Here is a 23925-nt window from a genome sequence, read left to right on the forward strand (position 1 = left end):
TGGGGATTCATTGAGGGTACAATAAGCCAGGTTACACTGATTGCAATTGTTAGGTAAAGTCCCTCTTGCCCCCATAAAGTGTGACACACACCAAGGCCCCACCCCCTCCCTCCGTCCCTCTTTCTGCTTCCCCCCATAACCTTAATTGTCATTAATTGTCCTCATATCAAAATTGAGTACATAGGATTCATGCTTCTCCATTCTTGTGATGCTTTACTAAGCATATTAAGACTTTTCTATTATCTTTAATAAAAAATTAAATACTACATTAGGAACATGATTGATCATACAAAATTTAATCACAGAGATGTCCCTAAACTAATCACATTCATGGGTGTGTAGTATTTATTAAGGCTTGAACTGATATTGAAAGCTTTTCTGTGGTTGGACCATCCTTAGGATTTCACTACTATATGAATTCTCTTGTGCACCATGAGTTGTGACTTCTGGATGAAGGCTTTCCCACATATAGCACATTGATAGGATTTCTCTACAGTATGAATTCTCTTATATACAACAAAGTCTGACTTCTGAGAAAAGGTCTTTCCACTCTTATCACATATAAAATGTTTCTCTCCTTTGTGAATTCACTGATGTCCTGGGAGGTGGGACTTCTGAGAGAAGGCTTTCCCACATTCACTGTATATATTCAGTACATATATAAGGTTTTTCTCCTGTGTGAATTCTCTGATGTCCTGTGATATGTGACTGCTGACAGAAGGCTTTTCCACATTCACTGCATTTTTAAGGTTCTCTCCAATGTGTGTTCTCTGATGTATGATGAGCTGTGACTTCCGGGAGAATGTCTTTCCACATTCAGTACATTCATAGGGCTTTCCCCCAGTATGAATTATCTGATGTATAATAAGTTATGTCTTCTTGCGGAAGGCTTCCTCACATTAAGCACATTTGTAGGGTTTCTCACTAGTGTGAATTCTTTTATGGATAATGAGGTGGGACTTCTCACAGAAGGCTTTCCCACATTCAGTACACTCATATGGCTTCTCTCCAGTATGAGCTCTGTGATGTATAATAAGCTGTGACTTCTGGGAGAAGGCCTTCCCACACTCTCTATATTCATAGGGCTTTTCCCCGGTATGTATTCTCTGATGTATAATGAGGGGTGATTTCTGGGAGAAGGCTTTCCCACATTCACTGCATTCATATGGTTTTTCCCCAGTGTGAACTCTCTGATGTATAATGAGGGATGATTTCTGAGAGAAGGCTTTTCCACATTCAGAACAATCATAAGGTTTCTCCCCAGTATGAGTTGTCTGATGTACAATGAGGTGTGACTTTTCACTGAATTCATATTGAAACTATATGTACCACAATCATACAGTTTCTCTTGGTATAAATTTGTTGATGTTTAATGAGCTGTGACTTCTTGAGAAACATTTTTCCACATTCAATACATACATGTTTTCTCCCCGGTTTCATTCATATATTGACTAAAAGATTGCTTATTGCTGAGAATTTTTCCATCCTGAATACCTTCATAGTGTTTCACTCCATTATGAATTTTCTCATGCTTAGAATAGGAACAACTGTAGTTAATTGTCTTCTCACATCCAAAATTTTTATCAATCTTTTTTCTTGCATAATTTCTATTACAACTGAATGGGTTCATATTAGGTTTCAAGCTCTTTCCAAGTGAATTGCACACATACAGTCTTCATTTTGAAGTATCTAGGTCTGTGCAGTTATGAAACATTTTTCCAAATGCATTATTTTCATGACCTGATTCTTCACTAATTGAATTATTCTTGATAACTGTGACTTGCCTGACAAATTTGTCTTGGTTTTTCTGCTCTCCAGCTGGCCCTCATATTGCCAGACATTCAAAATGGAGTACGAGCAATGATCTACTTTGACACATTCCAGTATATCCTTATTGAAGAAAACATCTCTAAATATATCCAGTTAAAGGATGTCATGTCTACTCTTGCTGTCTGAGAAAAATAAAGACATAAAATAAAACAGATATTTAAAAAAAGAATTAATAGAAGACATAAGAAGTAGAACAAATCAGCAATCTAGTATACTCCAGGAACACAATAAATTGCAGGGGTGTCAGGCTATTTAAAATCAAATAAAACGTAAGTTTATGAAGTGAATAAATAAAGATGGGTGTTACTTCCAATAGTAACAGAAATTCCCCTCTTCAGAAAATAACTGAACAAAATGGTTTTAAAAACAAGCAAGTCACAACATTAGAAAACTGCAATTGTGGACCACAAGGTGAAAAGTGTTTACTCATAAAATAATGTTATTTCATTAGTCAAGAAACTGGACTTTATGGCATTTTTTCCTTGGGTCTTCTCATTTTCCACTGCTAGTTCATGTGGCATTAATAGATACAGGTGAAAAACTCAGGTTGACCCTGGTGGTAGAGCAGATAAGTATTTAACACGAAGAATGTGGAAGCCAAAGAGTTATAAAAGAATTGAGATAATAAACTCTTCATATGTTCCCATCTGAATGCTAAAATGCTTATGCAGGGAGAGCCTAGAGAAAATAGCAATGATTAAAAACCTAGGGAGACTTCAGACTTGCTTAAAATGTAACCCACAGAAAACAGGCATTGATGTCTAAGAGTTTTATTGGCTTTGAATGTCTAATATATCCTCTGCCCAAATCACTAGCTCACCTCTATTTTATGCAGATGCAAGGAAGATATTTAGGAGTTAGAATTTAAAATATAATATAAGGCTGGGCGCAGTCTCACACCTGTAATCCTAGCAATCTGAGAGGCCAAGGTGGGTGGATTGCCTGAGCTCACAGGCTCAAGATCAGCCTGAGCCGGAGTGAGACCTCATCTTTGAAAATAGCCAGGCATTTTGGCAGTGCCCATAGTCCCAGCTACTTGGAAGGCTGAGGCAAGTGAATCACTTGAGCCCATGAGTTGGAGGTTGCTGTGAGCTATGAGGCCATGGCACTTGACCAAGGATGACAAAGTGAGACTCTGTCTCAAAAAAAAAAAAAATATATATATATATATACATATATAATATATACATATATGATATGTATTTTATATGATAAAGTGATATATATAATATGTATATATTTACATTATATTATATTTTAAAGCACAAATATCAGCAATGCTATACTAGTGGGGAAAGATATGTCATGATTTGACTCCAAGTAAGTAATTTTCTCTAAAGTAAAACTAATTACTTTCAGAAGAAGAATAATAATCCAGAGGCACCATAACATATTGTCTATGATGTACAGTTTCAATCTAAAATTATTATATATGTAAAGATGTGGAAGGCTGACACCACAGCATCTATTTTGTAGGCCAAGTGCTATTTCCAGTACTAACAGACTTAAGTTTCTATTTCCTGCAAATGCTAGGCCTAAGTTTCTATTTCCCTGCTAACGCCAGGCCTCTTCTCATAAATCACGTGAGCGAAACTTTGAAGCTTGCCGTTGGAACTTATCTCCACCAAGGCCAGGAACTTATCTATACCAAGGCCAGGTTGCTTGGATACCTGGTGATGTAAACCTCCTCCTTCGCCTACCCTTATATACCCTGGAAGAACTTTGTAATAAACGAGACTTGATCAGACTCCTGTCTTGTCTCCATTCTTCGCGCCCCTTGCCCCTTTTTCATTCTCACCCCCTCCTCCAGGTATCCCTGTCAACTGACCCGCGGGCCGGATCACGTGGCGCCTGAACAGGGACCTGGATACAGGGAAAACGGTGAAGAAGCTACTGGAGGCAGCCAGCCGGCTCAGAGAAACATCGGGACCTGGCCACGCAGTAGCCTGCTGCGCTGGAACGAGGATCTCGGTGAGTAGTAGCGATCATGGGGCAAGAATTCAGTCAGCATGAGTTATTTGTGAAACAGTTAAGAGATGCACTCAGGACGCGAGGAGTAAAGGTCAAAATTAAACAGCTATTTCAACTTTTTGACTTCTTAAAAGAAGTCTGTCCTTGGTTTCCTCAAGAAGGAACCATAGATGAGAAAAGATAGAAAAGAGTAGGTGATGCTTTAAATGATTTTTATCAGGTATTTGGACCTGAAAAGATACCAGTCACTGCTTTCTCATACTGGAATCTCATAAATGATATTATTAGTTATCGTAGTGTTTGTCCCGCGGTTGCGGATGTCATAAAAAAGGGAGAAGAACTGTTACATCATGACAAAGAAAGGGATATTAAATACCAAGATCTGTCCCAGGATTTTAGGGCTGCTGGAGGCACTCCTCCTAGCAGTCAGCTTAATGAGCAAGAGGATCTTATCTCACTAGAGAGTGATGAGGAACCCAACAGGGAGGAACAAAAGGCCCCTACTGTTTGGCAGAAAGCTCAGCCTGAGAACAAACTGAGAGCAAAGCAACTCAAGGTCAAGGTCTCAGAGCCAAAGTGTAGACTCTACCCAGACTTGAAAATTTTCAAAATAAACCCTGATGATAAGCTTTCCGATGAGGAATGGAATGAGTTAGAGGAGGAGGTGGCCAAGTATCATAATCCAGATGGGCCCCTACTTGAAAAATGGCCTCCCCCGTACAGCGCAGCGTCCTCCATGCCGTCCGTGGCAATGGCTGCTATAGACCCAAAAAGGGATCTAGAGAACAAAATTGCACATTTACAAGAACAAATAAAACTTGAGAGGGAAGATCAGGAGCTAATCAGTGAATTAGAGAGGCTTAAAACAGGCAATTTGGACCGTAAGGATCAGAGGCCTCGAGAACAAGAATCTGCTGGCCCCATATCCCAATCTTCCGTTAAAGGTATAGTTGTGAGGAGGCCCTCTGTTAACCAGGAGAGAACAGAGGCATTTCCAGTCACAGAAACCACAGACAATCAGAGTCAGGCATGGAGACATCACAGTGGATTTGATTTTCAAGTGATTAAGGAATTAAAAACGGCAGTGGCCCAATATGGAGCTACTGCTCCCTATACACTAGCTATATTAGAATCTGAAGCGGAGAAATGGCTTGCTCCTGGCGACTGGTATACCCTAGCCAGGGCTGCCCTATCCGGACGAGATTACTTATTATGGAAATCTGAATATGCTGAATTTTGCAAAGATACTGCCAAAAGAAATGCTCAGGGAGGACATGGCTGGACTTACGATATGCTTCTTGGCGAGAGGAATTTTGCTAGTACAGATACTCAAATGCAATATGATCCAGGTCTGTATGCGCAAATCCAAGCCGCGGGAACCAGGGCTTGGAGAAAACTCCCAGTGAAAGGAGATTTTAGCTCCTCCCTCACTGCAGTGAAGCAGGGCCCTGATGAGCCGTTTTCAGAGTTTGTCCACAGACTTTTGACAGCTGCAGGCAGGATTTTTGGTAGCGCAGAAGCTGGAATGGACTTTGTTAAACAATTGGCTTATGAAAATGCCAATACGGCATGCCAGGCAGCTATTCAACCATACAAAAAGAAGACAGATTTGTCTGGATATATTCGCCTTTGCTCTGACATTGGCACCGCATATCAGCAAGGTCTAGCAATGGCTGCAGCCTTACAGGGCTATACTATCAAAGATTTTTTAGCTCAGAAAACTATGGGCCGATGTTTTAATTGTGGGGAACCAGGGCACTTTGCTAAAGACTGCAAAAAAGAAAAATCTTCAACTCCTAAAAAAGCACCCCCTGGCTTATGCCCTAAATGCCGCAAGGGCCGTCACTGGGCTAAGGAATGCAGATCTAAAACAGACAATCAAGGAAATCCCCTCCCCTCTCAGCAGGGAAACGGGGAGAGGGGCCAGCCCCAGGCCCCAAAACCCAAACAAGTTTATGGGGCAGTCAGCTTTGTTCCAGCCAACAGCAATCCATTTCAGACCTCTGCAGAGCCACCCCAGGAAGCGCAGGATTGGACCTCTGTTCCACCTCCCACACAGTATTAACCCCTGAAATGGGAGTGCAAACTTTACCCACAGTTGTGTTTGGTCCTCTACCCCCAAACACCTTTGGATTAATTATTGGACGCAGCAGTAGTGCCGTCCAAGGACTCCAAATTTTCCCAGGTGTAATTGACAATGATTATAAAGGGGAAATTAAATTAATGGCTGCTTCCCCCTGAAATATCTCCACCATACCACATGGCCAAAGAATAGCCCAGTTATTACTATTACCCTTCTTGCCAACTAATAATAAGATTAAAATAAAGCACCGAGGTGCAGGAGGCTTTGGCTCCTCTGATGTTACTAGGCTCAGCCTATCTCACCCCAGAAACCAATGCTTACTCTAAGCCTAGATGGCAAGGAATTTCATGGCCGTGTGGACACCGGAGCTAACGTCACTATAATTAACAAAGAATAATGGCCCAGCCAGTGACCTCTTTCCCCAACCTTAACTCATTTAACAGGAATTGGTCAAAGCCAAAACCCTGAGAAAAGCACCAAGATACTTACTTGGAAAGATAAAGATGGCAATCAGGGAACCATACAGCCTTTTGTCATACCTAGCATCCCTGTCAACCTTTGGGGACGAGATCTCTTGTCCCAAATGGGACTCATAATGTGTAGCCCTAATGATGTAGTGACAGTGCAAATGCTTGCCCAAGGTTTTCGACCAGGAAAAGGATTAGGAAAAGAGGAATCAGGCATTCCCAGCCCTTTACAAATTACTGGAAAAACAGACAAAAAAGGGCTAGGAAATTTATCTTAAGGGCTATTGACATTCCTGCACGCCATGCAGATAAGATCACTTGGAAAAGTGATGAGCCTGTATGGGTTGATCAATGGCCCCTCTCAAAAGAAAAATTAGAAGCTGCTCAGCAGTTAGTGCAGGAACAACTAAAAACTGGGCATATAGAGGAAAGCAACTCCCCATGGAACACTCCAATCTTTGTCATAAAAAAGAAATCAGGGCAATGGAGACGATTACAAGATTTAAGAGCTGTAAACTCCAGTATGGTCCGCATGGGAGCGTTGCAACCAGGTTTACCTACTCCTGTGGCCATCCCTCTTGGTTACTATAAAATTATCATTGATCTTAAAGACTGTTTTTTCACTATACCACTCCATCCATTAGATCAAAAAAGATTTGCATTCAGTCTGCCCTCTATTAACTTCAAGGAACCTATGAAAAGATTCCAATGGAAAGTTTTACCACAGGGCATGGCCAACAGCCCCACCTTATGCCAAAAATTTGTTGCCGCTGCTATTCAGGAAACTAGGCTTCGCTGGAACTCCATGTACATCATTCATTATATGGATGATATTCTTATTGCTGGACAGAATGCTCAGCAGGTTTTACTGTGTTACAGTGATTTATCATCCTCCCTCACAAACCAGGGACTTCAAATAGCCCCAGAAAAAGTTCAGCTAAAAGATCCCTACCTTTATCTTGGTTTCCACCTAACTGGATCCAGAATTACTAATACTCAAGCTGCCCTCAGATTAGACAAATTAAAAACACTAAATGATTTTCAAAAGCTCTTAGGGGATATAAACTGGTTTAGACCTTACTTAAAATTAACTACAGGGGATTTAAAACCTTTATTTGCTATTTTACAAGGCAATAACAACCCCAGTTCTCCTAGAACATTAACAGAAGAAGGCCGTCAGGCTTTAGCATTAGTACAACAAGCTATTCATTCACAATTTGTTACAAGCATAGATTACACTCAGCCCCTGAGTTACATCATTTGTAAAACTTCTCTTACACCCACAGCAGTATTTTGGCAAACTGCCCCCATAATGTAGATCCACTTACCTGCTTCTCCCACGAAAGTTATTTATCCCTATTATCAGGCTGTCGCAGATATCATCATTATGGGAAGGGAAAATAGTAAAAAATACTTTGGTAAAGAACCAGATATCATTATACAGCCTTATTCTCAGGCAAAAATTAATTGGTTATTTCAAACTACAGAACATTGGCCTATTGCTTGTGCTTCTTATTCAGGTAAACTTGACCATCATTATCCACCCAATAAATTATTACAATTTATTAGTACACATGACTTTGTATTTCCCACAAGAACCTCCAATTCCCCATTGCCCAATGCCTTATTAGTTTTCACAGATGGCTCCTCTTCTGGTCATGCAGCTTACACCTTTAATACAGAGATTGTGCAATTTCAGGTAAAATCAAATTCTGCACAAATTGTAGAACTTCAAGCAGTTATCACAGTTTTCTCCGCATTTCCCAATCGAGCTTTGAATATTTATACTGATAGTGCTTATCTAGCTCATTCAGTTCCCTTATTAGAGACGGCAGCGCAAATCAAACATGTATCAGAAACTGCTACCTTTTTCTTGCAACTCCAAAATCTTATACACCAAAGGACCCTCCCCTTTTTCATTGGACACCTTAGGGCTCATTCCAATTTACCTGGCCCCCTAACTGATGGTAATCGCAGAGCAGACAAAGCCACTCACTTAGTCTGTACTGCCCAAACCACCACAGAGCCTGATCGAATCGCATTAGCCTCCGCTGCTCACCAATTACATCATCTAAACGCTCACACCCTTAGACTCATGTTTCAAATTACCCAGGAACAAGCCCGCCACATCGTAAAGCAATGCCCTTCTTGTGTAATTCTACTCCCTACTCCCCATCTAGGAGTAAATCCTCGAGGTCTCATACCCAATGCCATCTGGCAAATGGATGTTACTCATCTACCTGAATTTGGAAAACTCAAGTATGTTCATGTAACCATAGATACCTTCAGTGGATTTATTTATGCCACTGGCCAGTCAGGGGAGGCTGGCAAACATGTCATTGCCCATGTACTAGCCACCATGGCTGTACTAGGCACCCCTAAACAAATTAAAACTGATAATGGTCCAGGATACACAGGACATGCATTTAACACCTTTTGTAAACACCTCGGTATCAAACACATTACTGGTATACCGTTCAACCCCCAGGGGCAAGGCATAGTAGAACGTGCCCACTTATCTCTTAAATACACTTTAGAAAAAATAAAGAAGGGGGAATGGTACCCTGTTAAGGGGTCCCCAAGAAATCTCTTATCCCATTCATTACTCATTTTAAATTTTTTCACACTAGACCAAGATGGCCGGTCTGCAGCAGGCCACTTCTGGCACCCAGATACTAAACGGGATTTTCCACTGCCCTATGGAAAGATCCATTAGATAATAAATGGCACGGCCCCGATCCAGTTTTAATTTGGGGTAGAGGTGCAGTATGCATGTATTCATAGAAGATGGAAGCAGCACGATGGTTACCTGAACGATTGGTCAAACAAGTAGATAACATCATCCCCTCTAAATCCAGGGAGCAAGAGGCCCCCTGAGAAGGCTTTCTTTTCTTTTCTTTGCAGGTAACTATGAGCACCTGGATATGGCTACTGATGGGAATCTCTCTCCTGATACGAAAAAATGAAGGTGGTTTCGGTAATCCCCATGAGGCTCGGGCACTATTACAAAAATTAACTGGTACTCCTTGCGAGTGCCGTGGTGGCACCTGGAATGGTGAGACAACCCCTCTCCTAAATGTAGATTGTGGTGATAAAACAGCATACTTAGTAATGAGACAAAATATTCATGGAGCACAGGCATGAGTCTGTAGCAAAAAGGCTAAAATTATCCCCACCTTTAATAACAAGCCTGGACCATGCCCTTGTATAGAATTCCATCCATCTGTACATAATACCTTTATGAGCAGGTTCAACTATGTACTGCTACAGATAATAATACCTATTTTACAGCAATCTTGATCAGAAAAATTATGGACAACCCGTTTTGGAGTGGACTAAATGGCTTTCTACCTTATCTCTTTCCATTTTTAGGGCCCTTCCTTGGCTTACTAATATTACTGTCGCTAGGACCTTTTCTTTTTAATAAAGTCATGGCCTTTATAAAACAACAAATTGATGCTATTAAAATGCAGCCCCTCCAGGTTCATTATCACAGACTTGCTATGGAAGATGAACACATAACCATAACTACTTAGGGGACTAGCTAGTCAAGGACAGGTAACGAGGACCCTCATCTCTGACTTTGCTTATCCTACCAACCTAAGACAGGAACCTGGTCAGATAGCTACTGTGTATCCCATGATGGGTAAGGAGGATCAGCTGAGATGGTAAGGCGGTCCCAACCTAAGACAGACACAGTTACCCTGCCCGCTCGGTGGAGAGCTGGCAAAACTTTAAAGGTAAAATGTACATTTAAAAATATTATAAAAAAGGGGGACCTGTGGAAGGCTGACACCACAGCATCTATTTTGTAGGCCAAGTGCTATTTCCAGTACTTAACAGACTTAAGTTTCTATTTCCCTGCAAATGCTAGGCCTAAGTTTCTATTTCCCTGCTAACGCCAGGCCTCTTCTCATAAATCACGTGAGCGAAACTTTGAAGCTTGCCATTGGAACTTATCTCCACCAAGGCCAGGAACTTATCTATACCAAGGCCAGGTTGCTTGGATACCTGGTGACGTAAACCTCCTCCTTCGCCTACCCTTATATGCCCTGGAAGAACTTTGTGATAAACGAGACTTGATCAGACTCCTGTCTTGTCTCCATTCTTCGCACCCCTTGCCCCTTTTTCATTCTCACCCCCTCCTCCAGGTATCCCTGTCGACTGACCCACGGGCCGGGTCATAAAGAAACAGGAAAATGTAACCCACACATGAGAACAAAAACATACATGGGAACAAAAACAATCAATAGAAAGGATTCAGATGGGTGCAGATGTTGGGTTTAACAATCAAAGTCTTCAAAAAATCCAGTGTGTAAACATATTCAAATAATTAAACAAAAATACGCTAAGGAATAAATAAACAAGTAGGCAGTTTCAAGAGAGAAAAAAGTAAAACAAAGCAAAGAAATAAAAAAGAGGAAATCTTGAAAGTAATGAAATTGTTCTATATCTTGATTGTGAGAGTAGTTAAAAGACTCTAAACAATCATCAAATTTTTAAAACAGACTAAACTTTATTTTATATAAACTTAAATTAAAAGAATAAAAGAACCAAATGGAAATTCTAAGATTGAAATAAAACTTTCACCAGATGGGCTCATTAGTAGATTTGAGAGGGCAAAAAACAAAATTGGAACCAGTAAACTTGAAGATCACCAGAAATCATCTAACCCAAAGAACAAAAAGAAAAAGTAGTTAAGAAAATTAAGCAGAACATCCTCTGATGTTCTGTGGAACAATACTAAATATTCCAGCATATGTGTAATTTGAGTGCCAGAAAGATGAAAAAGGGATAAAAAAATGTATTTGAAGAAATAATGTCTGAAATATTATCAAATAACACAGTTCAAACTTCAATACTAAGATATATTTATTACCTGTGAATAAAATAAAGTACAAAGTTGATTGCCATCTTGTCAGTCCACAAGTCAAATTACTATGCAAATAACAGATATATGAGGTCCGATAATTAAGTTCACAAACTCATCCTAGAAAAATGCTACGTATGTCATTGAAGAATATCACTACAGTCACCTTTGAAGCATTCCCCTTGGGAAGATATGCACTAATACCAGCACTCCACTGGTATATCAGTGTATCACAGCTATATTCATGTCAATGTGTGGCCGTGTCTTGCTGAGAGGCGGTCATTATTAATGTTACATGTTTTTGTGTGCCACATGATGACAGCTTTTCCTGGTCATTCCAGAAAAAGAGTTCCAAATTGCTTTGAGGGGTGGACCAGGTACTGACATCAGTGCATAGCTTCCCAAGGAGAGGACTTCAAAGGTGACTGTTAGTGATATTCAGCAATGAGGTATGTAGCATTTTTTCTAGGGTGATTTCATTAATTTAATTGTCTGACCTCATACATCATGATCTATGAGCAATCATCTCACTCCTTTAAAAATCTGTTGTGATTATTAAGTGCACAGCTATTATCCAGTATGTTCACAGAGGGCAAAGTATGGTTATGTTTTCTTCTTACCTCAAGTCAGTGATAAGTCCACATGACATTTTACAAAAATGGGCAACTAAAAGAGGCAATTCAACAAAAGATGAAAATTCATTGAAGAAGCAAGATATACAAAACTGTATTTGAATGGAAGATAGTTGACACTGCTGCTATTCAAAAGACTTTAGATATACACAGCTGGAGGAACTTAATGAAATCAAACATAACTAACATAAATGTAGAAAGTGTTTGTGATAAAAAGGATAACGATATTCCATTGAAAGAGATGCTATCAAAAACCTTTGTATCAAGAAACTCTTAGACACTTTACAACATTGAAAACACAAAAGATAAAACATTGGAGTGGACCCAAACTTAGAAAGGAGTATAATATTAATAATTCACCACTCCATAGAATACATGCTCACTCCATACCATAAGTTATACAATATGATGGTAAGCAGTGTGCAAACTACTCTTCGTAAGTTAGCAAACAAACAAACAAACAAAAACATTCAAAAGCTACCCGTTTTAAACTCTAGAGTAATAAGCATTAATTTTACTTTATTTTCATTCTCCTCTACATTTATAACCCATAGTAACATACTTTTTATTGTTTTGGAAAAATTCTTAAAGGCCACAAAACAATTGTAATTTTTCCTAGTGATTATGAAGATTACTTTGTAGTTTTAGCCTCCATCATCATTTTTATTTTTTTGAATTAAATCATAGCTGTGTACATTGATATAATCATGGGGCATCATTCACTAGCTTCACAGACCATTTACCAAGTTTCACATATACCCTCCATCATCATTTTTATAGGCCCTCACTACTAAGCAAAAGGAAGACTACCTATATTTAAATGCTTATATTGGACAAAAAATAAGGTCTCAAATCAATGACCTAAAACCCACTAAAATGTTTACTTTTAATGGGTGAATTATATGGCATGAGATTTATGGCTCAAAGCTGTTTAGAAAAATAACAATAGAAAATTTCAGTGTATGGCTAATAAAACAGTAACTGCCTGCACCCACCTGATAATTATCTCATATTGAAGGCAAGTGAGTCCAGCAAATTCCTGCCAGAAAAGCCATGTTGATTTATAACCCTAAGGATTTATACTTGTCCTCCTTCCTCAGCTTGCCCTCACCCTCCTTCTTCTACCTAACCCTCATTTAAGATGTGAATTAGAGACTTGGCGCTCATAGCACATTGGTTACAGAGCCAGCCACATACACCAGAGTTGGCGGGTTCAAACTCAGTCCAGGCCTACTAAACAACAATGACAACAACAACAAAAAAATAGCCAGGCATTGTGGCAGGCACCTGTAGTCCCAGCTACTTGGGAGGCTGAGGCAAAAGAACACTTAAGCCCAAGAGTTTGAGGTTGCTGTGAGCTGTGATGCCACAGCACTCTACCGAGGGCAACATAGTGAGACTCTGTCTCAAAAGAAAAAAAATGACGTGAATTAGAGCAACTGATAAATGTTCTGAAAAATGTCTTCTTAAATTCTGCCACATCTTTTTAGTCTATAATTTTCACTAAACTCCTAAAACAGTAACTACACATGACATGTAATTTTACACAGCCATCGATTTTGATGACTTGGCTTTTCATGTACAACTTATGCTCCTGAAAGAACTTTGCCCTCTATTGCCTTTGAATTTCTTTTAGAGAGACACTACAGATATGATTGTTGAGTGGATTAACAAGAAACATCACTATTAATGAATTAGTTGTTAAATGCCTACTATATAATTCATTTTATTTTATATTATTGTTTCAGGTTAATTTGAAAGTACAGAGAATTAGGTTACAATGTTTGTGTTTGCTAGGTAGAGTCCCACCATGTATAATTATGTCCTGCCCCCAAGAGGTGTGCCATACACCCTGACATTGTGCCCATTAAGTGGGAGCACACCTATCCCACTCCCTTTTCTCTTAGCTTCACTCCCTCATTCCCCTGCCACCCACCTTGAATTGATTTAATTTTTCCCTTACTTAGACATGTATTAGATGATCTGCTGTTTTCATATTAGTATTGAGTACATTGGATTCTCTTGCTCCACCATTCTTGTGATACTTTGCTAAGAAGAATGTGTTTCAACTCCATCCAGGTTAATACAAAAGATGTAAAGTCACCATCTTTTCTCATGGCTGAATAGTATTCCATGGCATACATATACCATAGCTTGTTAATCCATTCCTGGGTTGGTGGTCAGTTAGGCTGTTTCCACATTTTGGTAATTTTAAATTGAGCTGCAATAAAAAAAATCTAGTGCATATGTCCTTATGATAAAAAGATTTTTTTTTTCCTTTTGAGTAGATGCCCAGTAGTAGGATTGCAGGATCAAATGGGGGGTCTAATTTGAGTTCTTTGAGGATTCTCCATACTTTCAAAAAGATTGTGTTAGTTTGCAGTCCCACCAACAGAGTAAAAGTGTTTCCTTCTCTCCACATTCACACCAGCATCTCTGCAACTTTGAGACTTTGTGATGTGGGCTAATCTTACTGGGGTTCGGTGATAATCTCAGGCTGGTTTTGATTTGCATTTTTCTGATGATCAGGAACAATGAACATTTTTTCAAATGTTTAAATGTTTGTCAGCCATTCATCTGTCTTCCTCAGAGAAGGTTATGTTCTTGCATCTTGCCTCATGGTGATGGGATTGGTTGCTCCCTTTTGTTGATTAATTCAAGTTCTCTATAGAATCTAGTTATCAACCCTTTGTCAGACTCATACCATGCAAATATCTTTTCCCATTCTGAAGGTTGTCTTTCTGGTTTACTTGCTGTGTCTTTAGCTGTGCAGAAGCTTTTCAGCTTAATTAAGTCCCATTGTTTATTTTTGCTGTTGTGGTTGCTGCTGAAGTCATCACTAAATCTTTCCCTAGTTCAATATCCTCAAGAGTTTTCCCCATACTTTCTTCTAGTATTTTTATTGTTTCATATCTTAAATTTATCCATCTTGAGTCAATTTTTGTAAGTGGTAAAAGGTGTGGGTCCAGTTTCACTCTTTCGCAGTATAAAATCTGTCCTCAGGGAGACTCCTGTGGTTATCCAGTTCTCCCAGCACCATTTGTTGAATATGAATTCTTTTCCCCACTGTATACTTTTGTTTGGTTTATCAAAGATCAGATGGCAACTAGAGACTGGTTTCATCTCTTGGTTTCCTATTTGGTTCCAAATGTCTTCCTCTATTTTTGTGCCAATACCATGCTGTTTTTATCACTGTGGACTTGTAACATAATTTGAAGTCTAGTAGAATGATGCCTCCAGCCTTGTTTTTATTACTAAGAATAGCCTTGAGTATATGGATTTTTTTTTTGCTTCCATACAAAACAAAGTACTATTTTTTCCATTTCTTTAATATTTAAAGTTGGTATTTTAATGGGAATTGCATTGAATCTGTGGATTACTTTGGGTAGAATAGACATTTTAACAATGTTGATTCTTCCCAGCCAAGAGCATGATATATTCTGCCATTTGCCAGAGTCTTCAGCTATTTCTTTTCTTAGGGTTTCATAATTCTCTCTGTAGAGATCACTCAGCTCTTTTATTAGATATATTCCTAATATTTCATTTTCTTTGAAGCTATTGCAAAGGGAAGTGTGTCCTTTATTTGCTTCTCAACGTGGCTGTTATTGACATATACATATACATTTGTGGACCCTGATTTTATACCCTAAGATGTTTCTACATTTCTTGATCATTTCCAGGAGTTTTTCAGTTGAGTTTCTAGAGTTTTCTAAGTATAAAATCATGCCCTCAGGGAGACTCCTGTGGCTTAGTGGGTAGGGTGCTGGCCACATACACTGAGGCTGGCAGGTTCAAGCCCAGCGTGGGCCAGCTGGGACAACAATGACAACTACAACACAACAACAACAACAACAACAATAACATCATCATGTCATCAGGAAAGAGTGAGAGATTGATCTTCTCTGCCCCAATTTGGATGCCCTTTACAGCCTTCTCTTTTCTGATTACATTGGCTACAACATAGTGCTGGCACTATGCTAAATAGTAGTGGTGATAGAGGACATCCTTGTCTGGTTCCAATTCTAAGTATAAAAGCTTTCAGTATTACTCCATTCAGTCTGATAGTAGTTGTGGATTTGTTATAGATAGCTAAATCAGCTTAAGAAATGTGCCATCTTATGCCTATTTTCTTAAGTGTTCTTGTTAGAAAAGGATGCTGAATTTTGTCAAATGCTTTTTTTGTATCTATTGGGAGGATCATATGATCTTTGTTTTTGCTTCTATTGATATGGTGAATTACATTTATGGATGGGCGTATGTTAAATGCCTACTATATACTTCAGCACAGGAAGAAGGAATTGTAGTTGGGGACCAGCCCCAAAGTAAACTGTGAGTTCTTTCTCAGTGGCTGGCAGAGATGACAGGATGAGGGAAAATAGTCAAGACACAAAGAATTTTTTTTTTTTTTTGCAGTTTTTGGCCAGGGCTGGGCTTGAACCCACCACCTTTGGCATATGGGGCCAGAGCCCTACTCCTTTGAGCCACAGATGCCGCCCAACACAAAGAGAATTTTTAAAGAGCAGTTGGGTTGAGGTGGCTGACCACCTTCAAAACATGAGCATTGGTGAACAGCCCTTTGCTCCAAGGTAGCTCTGTTTTTATTGCATTATACCATTGTTTAAATCATCAATCTAGGCTCAGCGCCTGTGGCTCAAGCGGCTAAGACGCCAGCCACATACACCTGAGCTGGCGGGTTCAAATCCCTGCCAAACAACACCATGACTGCAACCAAAACACAGCCCTACGTTGTGGCAGGCACCTGTAGTCCCAGCTACTTGGGAGGCTGTATGGCTGCTCTCCGATGCTGCTTCCGAGCCGGAGGCGCCATCTTGAGAGTAGGTTCGGTTCTGTACAGTCGGTCGCCACAGACCCGTAGCTAGCCTCAGATTGGGCTGTACCACCATGGCAGCGAAGGGAGGGGAAAGAAGAACTAAGACACAAACCAGTAAGATGCATACTTTTGCAGAGAGACTTTACAGGGGGATTGGAGAAGAATTTTCAGTGTCACTATCCTCTGTTGGAAGGATGCTTTTGGTGAAAGGGGAGTAATTTGGAATGGCACAAAATTTCCGTTGGCGATTCTACTTCAATGTGTTTGTGAATGGTACACTCCTCTTTCGGGGAGTTCCAGTGTGGGAGGCAAAGTGACGCGAGAGCTCATTTGGGCAGGGGAGATGAATAACGATGAACTTGATGTTACTAGCGATGGTAAGAAATCCTCCAAGCGGGAAGCCACTATATAATACTGTACAGCGATAACTTGTAGGAGCCGACTGGGGGAAAAAAGGAAGAAAATTGCGTGACAGGAAAGAGGAGACAGGTGTAAAATAAAGGAGAATTTGAGGAATTTGTGACTAAGGGACAAAAACATGTAAGAGAATGGGAACCTAAGGGACTAAGAGTCCAGACACAGAGGAGTGGCGCCGGAAGGAGAGGCGAGAGTGAGGCAGATGGGGGTGCTTACAAAGAGGAGGATGCTGACGGAATGGAAGGGGGAAACTGCGGTCAGCTACTCCTCGGTCTTGGTTAGCAGGAATCTGTCCCAGAATTAGCAGCGAAAGTCCTGTGTGCCAGGAAGTCCTTCCCAGAGACTTCTGAATTCATAGATTTCCCAGGGTGAGAAAAGTTAGAAAGTACAAAACCTATGCGGCGACCCAAAGAGTAGGATCAAAAGCAACAGTTTTGATTGTCAGCTGGATAAGACATAGATGTCGTGCCTTCTCTAGCTGTTATTGCTGTTTTCCCCCTGACGCATGTTGGCGACCAAGGTTTGCAGTTTACAATAAAGGATTATCCGTTGTTACGTCACTCCAGAGTAGCGGGTTATTAAGTGTGTGACTTAAGTGCATTGCAATCATAAGCATTAACAATCACTCTGATGTTGTGGATTAACTCTTGTGCTCTGTGCCGATTATAGGTGCTAGTTTCATTTTGATATAGTAAATATTGAGACCATGTTTTGTAAGAGTTCAGGTAATAAAAATGAATATGATTATAATAGCAACACCAGCATGATCCAGACGTGCAGGAAAAGACACTTATTTTAATGACAGCTGTAAAGATACACCCAACTGGCTTAGAGAGGTAAATAACTAAAAGCAGACTGCACAATATGCAAAAAGAATTTGGGATTGGGCGTGGTGATGAAGGGGATGTAAAAGCAGCCATGGAGATGGAATCTTATATGTCCAGCATCAGACAGGCAAGTATTTGAAATAGAAAGCTGTTCCTCTCCCAAAAAGATACCAATGTTGAGTTGCAAATAGTGGCTGCTAAATTAGCTTAGGCAGACCACACAAATGATGTTATCCAGTTTCATCCCTTTTGTTGAAAATAACAGAATTTCCTTTTTAAAGGCTGAAGAGTATTCCATTGTGTATATACGCCACGTTTTTTTCATCCTTTGATGGATGCTTAGATTAATTCCATATCTAGGCTATTGCAAATAATGCTGCATTGACATGGGAGTGCAGATATACCTTCAACATACTGATGTTATTTCCTTTGAACATACATCCAAGAGTGGGACGCTGTATTACATGGTAGTTCTATTGTTAATTTCTCTGAGGAGCCGCCATACTGTTTTCCGTAATGGCTGTACTAATTTACATTCCTACCAATAGTGTACAAGGGCTGTCTTTTCTCCACATCCTCACCGACACTTGTTACTTTTTGTATTTTTGGTAATAGTCATTCTAACAAGTGTGAGGTGATATTTCATTGTGGTTTTAAAGTGCATTTTCTTGATTATTAATGACATTGGACATTTTGTCATATACCAGTTTGCCATTTGCATGTCTTCTATGGAAAAATGTCTATTCAGGTTCTTTGTCTAAATTTTTTAATCAGGTTATTTGTTTTCTTGCTATTGAGTTGTTTCAGTATCTTACATATTTTGGATTTTAATCCTTACCAGATGTATGGCAAGAAATACTTTCTCACATTCCGTACATCATCTCTTTAGGCTGTTGACCATTTCCTTTGCTATTCTGAAGCTTCCCAGTTTGATGCAATACCAGTTGTCTATTTTTCCTTTTGGCACCTATGTTTTTGGAGTTATAGCCTAGAAATCATTGCCCAGACCAGTGTTCTGGATCTTTCCCCCTATGTTTTTTTTCTAATCATTTTACAGTTTCAAATTTTATGTAATCGTTTTATAGTTTCAAATTTTATGTTTTTTTTTTTTCTAAATCCATTTGAGGGGATTTTAAAATATGGTATATGATAAGGGTCTAATTTCATTTTTCTGCATGTAGATTGAGTTTTCCCAACACCATTTATTTAAGAGACTGCCCTTTCCCCCTTAAGCATTCTTGGCACCCTTGTCAAAGATTAGTTGACATAAATCTCCAATTATATGTGGGTTTATTTCTGTGCTCTCTATTCTGTTACATTGGTCTGTATGTCTTTTTTTATATGCCAGTAACATGCTGCTTGGATTAGTATAGCTTTTTACTATGTACATACATTTTGAGATCATGTAGTATTATGCCTTTAGCTTTTTTGCTCAAAATTGCTTTTTATATTCAGGGTTTTTGTGGTTCTTATAAATTTTAGGATTTTTAAAATTTATGTAAAAAGTGTCACTGGAATTTGATAAGGATTGAATTCAATATAAATATACCACATTGGGTAGTATGGACATTTAAATATTAATTCTTCCAATTTTGAATATAGGCTATCTTTCCATTTTTGTATCTTCAGTTTCCTTCATCAGTATTTTGTAGTTTTTGTTTGTTTTGAGAGACAGAATGTCACTTTGTCACCCTCAGTAGGGTGCTATGGCCTCACAGCTCACAGTAACCTTCAGGCAATTCTCTTGCCTCAGCCTCCCAAGCAGCTGGGACTACAGGCATCCACCACAACGCCCGACTATTTTTGTTGTTGTTGTTGCATTTTGGCTGGGTGTTGCAGACCGCCAGTCGATGGGCCTCAGTCCGAGGGTGCTCAGGGCAAACGGCTCAGGTTGATTGAAAGGTCGACGCAGGTTGAATTGACAGACTGTTACACAAAGTAGCTGCACTTTATTGATTTTTAAGTCTGGTATTTATACATTTTTTTTTAGGGTTAAAACAATGTAATCATTATTTTGTTTATGTTTGTGAATTATCTTTGTGTCTTCAATTATCTTTGTGTCTCCATATGTGGTTTATCATGTACTATATGTTTTCAAGGTTTTTCTTTTTGGAGGGAGGTGGTTTATTTTTTTAAGGTTTTTGTTCTAGGGAAGTGGTTTCATTAGTAACACCTGGTTGTTTCCCCTTATCTAGGAATGTCAAGATTTGTGACTTCTCTTAGTTTTGTAATTGGTTTTAGTTTTTTATGATTTTTTTTAAGAATAGTTGAACATATTTTTTTATGTATAATGTTTGACTACTTCTATATATTTTTACTCTAATTAGTAACTATATTTTGATTTATTGTTAAACATTAAACTACTTTATTGATTTGTGTTACATATGAAAATTAGTGAAGTAAGATGTTTTTTTAAGTAAAGTTTTACTGTAGAAGGTGTTATGTTGGAACATCTTGTTTGTCGTGTCTGTATTGTCTCAAGTTACTGACATTTATGGTAGGGACGTGCTGTTGTGCAGGCTCTCTTGGAGCTACTGAGTTCAGCACAGCTATACTTGCTGTGTTTAATTGTGGATCAGTAAGTCACTGTGTTTATTCTTAGTTTTTCAAGACAATTAGGTAATAATTAGGCATCCAACTGAACAGACAGGTTTCAGAGCAAAGGTTTTTTAGGCTTTTATGCCGCACCTCGTGAGTTATTACGTTCAAACAAAGGCATGTTAGGCAACTTATGCGCTGCTGTCGCAAACCAGGGGGGCTGGGGGTTTCGCTCCAGGGAGCACATACCACCTACTCACGCATTTTATAATGCGGACAGCGCCACTTCACCCCGGCTAGATGCCGGGGGTGCGGCATTTCCCCCTTTTTTGTTTATGAAGCGTAATTCAAAGAGGTCTTGGCGAACAGCCTTTATGGAGGAAAACATACAACGAAGAAGACATGGTAACAGTAAGACAACACAGAATATTAGACATCCAATGATGACTATAAACACAATGTACTGAATTTAGGTTACAGGATTTAAGGCTTTAAGATTATCAGTCAGTGATTGAGCTAATGCATCCAGGGACGTAATAGGTAGATGAGCTTCACTTATGGCTGTGATGTCTTTTTGTAGGGTGTGTAAATTGTGTGTTATGTTATTGTTTTTCTATACATTCTGTAAATGCGTTTTTGTTTTCTCCCATGATGTAGAAAGATTGTAAGGTAAAGGTGTAACACAGATAGCCTGAAAGGCTGAGTGACACTTAGTCTGTAGTTTATGTTGTATGAACTTAATATCTTGTCCTAAAGCTAATACTACTTCTTCTAAAATATTTAATTTTGTTTCAAGTTTATTATCTATGCTGGCTTGAGTCATTAAGGTCAAAGTAATGTTGTTGTTTAAAGAGTTGATAAAGTGAGCCGTATGTATTTCTTGTACTAAGGTAGTTGTAGCCACTGTAAATGTAGTGACTATAGAAATTAAAGTTAAAATTCCTAAAATTAATGTTGTTATAAATCTCTTAGGTCTAATTAATTCATTAATAGTGTGTAAAACTTGTAAAGTAGAGTTATCATATCAAGGATTATTTTGTAAGTCTACAGGTAATAGTACATAAGACGGTCTTTTAACAATTAATACAGAATTAAACAGTCTGTCATTAAATAAATTAGTAGAAGTGAGACAATTGGTTACTTTACAAGCAGTACAGGTTATATGATAGGAATTTTTTAACTGTGTAATAGTTAAGTACTTATTAGGAGCCAGAAGCAAAGCATATGGATATCTAACACAAGTTTTTACTGATATTGGTGTAGGTTTAGTCATACCGGGTTTCTTTTTTAATATTAAGTTGGATGTAGCAACAAGCCTAAATAAATTATAATGTATTTGAGTTTTATTTTTTTTTTGGGTAACTCATATGGGTTTAACTAAACCAGGTGTAAACCATCGCTGTATAGGTTGAGGGGTGTCAGACTATTGGTATTGATGGTATTTATCTAACTGTTTCGATAAATATTTATTATGATCATAACAAGAAGTAGGGGAATAGTCTCAGACGATTGTTTTTGAATTTATAAGAAAATGTTTGTTGACTGTATCTGGGAATCTACAAGAAAGCCAAGTAGGTGTGTTAGTTAAAGATGATTTTCAGAATTGGTTTCTATTTTTATATTTTTCTTTACAATTAGGAATAGGCAGTCAGTTCACTGTCAAGCAGGTTTTATTATAATTAAATGTTTTAATAGTTTGTAACTTATATTCCCAAACATAACGCTTTTCTGCATCATTAGGATCTGGAGCATCAGTTAAAAATACTCTATAACTTGTAGGTAAACAAAAGGGAGGTGCTTTGCCTCTCAGGGTAAAGTAAATAGGTAGTGAATCAGTTTTACCAGTGAAGTTAATTAACGCCGTAGCATGGTTTCTAGACTCTGAGTCTTGTAAGTCTTCCAGTCGGAGGGAATCATTAGTTAGAATTTTAACAGGATCTTGATTTAACCAGCCCACTGGGTGGAGTAGTGGCGGGTTAGGAATGTATGACCAATAAGCTGTACTCTCCACTATAGGAGTAGATATAAGTGATAGAAAAGTTATAAAATACATGGAAGGAGTCAAAGAATTGTTTTGTGTCAAGATAAGTTGTTTAGCTTGTTTCACCAGGGTTCTGATCTGTGTCTACGTGATCTTGGGAGGTTTCGATAGTACTTTCACTTTCTTCATTTGTGTCGCCAGGCTCTTCATCTGTTGTAGGCGTCGCCTCCTGTGTCTGATCTTTCGGGGGAGCCGGTTTGATGAGCCGGTTCGGAATCCAGATGGGGGATTTGGTATTTTGGGGAAACACACAAGTATAGCCTCGTCCCGAGGTTAGTAATATATCAGGGCCCTTCTATTGGCCTGATAACAGGTCCTTCTATAGTACTCTTGGGAATGTAGCAGCTGATTTCGGCTGTCAGTGAGTTAAAGCTGGTGTTTGATTATTAGAGTTAACATTTAGATGATTTAAAACAAATAAAGCATGAGTTAAAATATGATGAGGAGAAAAATATTTATGAGTTTTTTGTAGGCGTTCAATCTGTAATTTTAATATTTGATTAGTTTTTTCCACAATACCTTGAGCTTGAGGATTATAAGGGATCCCTGTAGAATGGGCAATTTTCCATTGTACACAAAACTGTTCAAATGTTCGCGAGGTATAAGCTGGAGCATTATTTGTTTTTAGTTGAAGAGGGATACCTAGCTGCTGAAAGCAGCCAAACAGGTGTTGTACAACATCCTTATAAGCCTCGCCAGTTCTAGTAGAGGCACAAATATAGTGAGAGAAAGTATCCACAGTGACATGTACATAAGTTAATTTTTCAAAACTTGGCACATGTGTAACATCTATTTGCCACAATACATTGGGGCGTAGACCCCGAGGATTAACACCAAATTTTAAAGGATGATGAGTGATAGGACAGGCTTTGCATTTCAAGACTATTTGTCTTGCCTGCTCTCTGGTAATTTGAAACATTTTTCTTAATGTATTAGCATTTTGATGATGCAAAGCATGGCTTTCTTCAGCCTCAGTTACTGATGCCACCATGGCACGTGTTAATAGATCTGCAGTGGTATTTCCTTGGGTCAAAGGGCCAGGTAAGTTAGTGTGTCCTCTTATGTGACCAATATAAAACTGATTATTCCTTTGTTGAATTAAAGTTTGTAATTTTTTTAACAAAGGTAAAATAGTTGAGGTTCTTGTTAGGAGAGTAGTTTCGAGGGCTGGAAAAAGGGAAGTAATATACTTAGAGTCTGTGTATAAGTTAAACTTTTGTTTGAAATTATTAAAAGCCGAAATTAAAGCCCACAATTTTGTTTGTTGAGTAGAAGCCTGCATTACTTCCTTAACAAGAGGAGACAGATCTGGGTTGAAAACTACAGCCCTTCCTGTAGAGGAGCCATCTGTGAATAAAGTTATTGCATCAGACAGTGGCTGTCTGGAACACATAAGAGGAAACACAAGTGAAACTGTT

General features: G+C 38.9%; 1 pseudogene; it reads right to left on the reverse strand.

Moving 5' to 3' along the window:
• Positions 1 to 395: 395 nt before the first annotated feature.
• On the reverse strand, positions 396 to 4539 carry LOC128568543 (zinc finger protein 300-like; annotated as a pseudogene).
• Positions 4540 to 23925: the final 19386 nt, after the last annotated feature.

The sequence above is a fragment of the Nycticebus coucang genome, chromosome 17 (assembly GCF_027406575.1).
Source record: "Nycticebus coucang isolate mNycCou1 chromosome 17, mNycCou1.pri, whole genome shotgun sequence".
NCBI classification, from domain to species: Eukaryota; Metazoa; Chordata; class Mammalia; order Primates; family Lorisidae; genus Nycticebus; species Nycticebus coucang.